This window comes from Myotis davidii, unplaced genomic scaffold (assembly GCF_000327345.1).
Source record: "Myotis davidii unplaced genomic scaffold, ASM32734v1 scaffold1168, whole genome shotgun sequence".
Taxonomy (NCBI): Eukaryota; Metazoa; Chordata; class Mammalia; order Chiroptera; family Vespertilionidae; genus Myotis; species Myotis davidii.
Genome location: NW_006299037.1, coordinates 91,412 through 92,725, shown reverse-complemented (window position 1 = coordinate 92,725; position 1,314 = coordinate 91,412). Strand labels below are relative to the sequence as shown.

At 50.0% G+C, this 1,314-nt stretch overlaps 1 pseudogene; it reads left to right on the top strand.

The window, feature by feature from the left end:
* LOC107184796 lies at positions 1–528 on the top strand (annotated as a pseudogene).
* The last annotated feature ends 786 nt before the right edge of the window (positions 529–1,314 follow it).

The following is a 1,314-nucleotide window of genomic DNA, read 5'->3' as shown; positions in this document are numbered from 1 at the left end:
CCCGGAACGCAGGTTACGGGGGCGTGGCCTAAGGAGGGACCGGGCATGCGCAGTGACGAGGAGGAAGCCTGAAGGAACCTGGCTGTGGAGCGCCGGGGGCGGGCCCTGAGCTTCTCTGGGATTTGCTAGCAAAAACCCTTTTCCCTGGGCCCTTGGCCCGGCGGTACCGGGTGCGCGCTCGGGGTCCGGGTCGCGAGGAGGAAGATGTGGCGCACAGAGGGGAACTGGCTGCTGAAAACAGGCGGTAAGAGTGTTTCCGGAAGTGTATTCTGAAATTAGCACCTACTGTGTTCTCAACACCGTGCCACCTCTAGGAGGTGACCCTGGGAACAGGAATAGGAGTCATGTAAATGTCCTTTTACCGGAAAAGATGCTTGAATGTCTGCCGAAGTGTTCAAGTATACCAGAGCACCGTTGGAACACTGAAAGGTAACGATGCAGCCGTCCTTTTGGATTTCTTTTTAATAATGTGTGACCTTTCACCTTTGATCCCCTGACCTGCATTACCTTGGTAACCATTTCATTTTTTAATTTTGGGGTAAACATTTCATCAAAGTGTAACATGCCGATTTTCTCAAATAGAGCTCTTTGAGCAGTGGTCGGCAAACTCATTAGTCAACAGAGCCAAATATCAACAGTACAACAATTGAAATTTCTTTTGAGAGCCGTATTTTTTAAACTTAAACTTTATAGGTAGGTGCATTGTTATTAACTTAATTAGGATACTCCTAAGCTGGCCTTTGCTAAAAACGTCCTCAATCTGATTGAGGTATCTTCACTGAGGTCGACCCCTTCCAACTCTCCCACCCAAACTCGTCTTGTAGCCAGTCTCCCTCAACTCTTGCATGAATCAGGTGCGCCTCCCCGTCCCTGCGTATCCGCCTGCGCTGTGTCTCCCATTCACGGACTGACCGACACCCCCCACTTCTTGTAACGCCACTTCTTCAAAATAGACTCACCCAGGCCAAAAAACGACTTCTGTGCATGGCCACGAAGTTTCAATCGCACTGTACCTGCCCGCCTGCACGTGGCATTTTGTGGAAGAGCCACGCTTAAGGTGCCAAAGAGCCACATATGCTCATGAGCCGCGGTCTGCCAACCACTGCCTTTGACTGATTTAAAAAAAAATTATTTTCTAGCCCAGCCTACATGGGTCAGTGATTGAGTGGTTGAGCACAGACCTATGAATCAGGAGGTCACTGTTTGATTCCTGGTCAGGGCACTTTCCCAGGTTGCAGGCTGGATCCCCACTGGGGGTTGCAGCCAATTGATGATTCTCTCTCCTCATTGATGTTTCTCTCTCTCTCTCTCGCT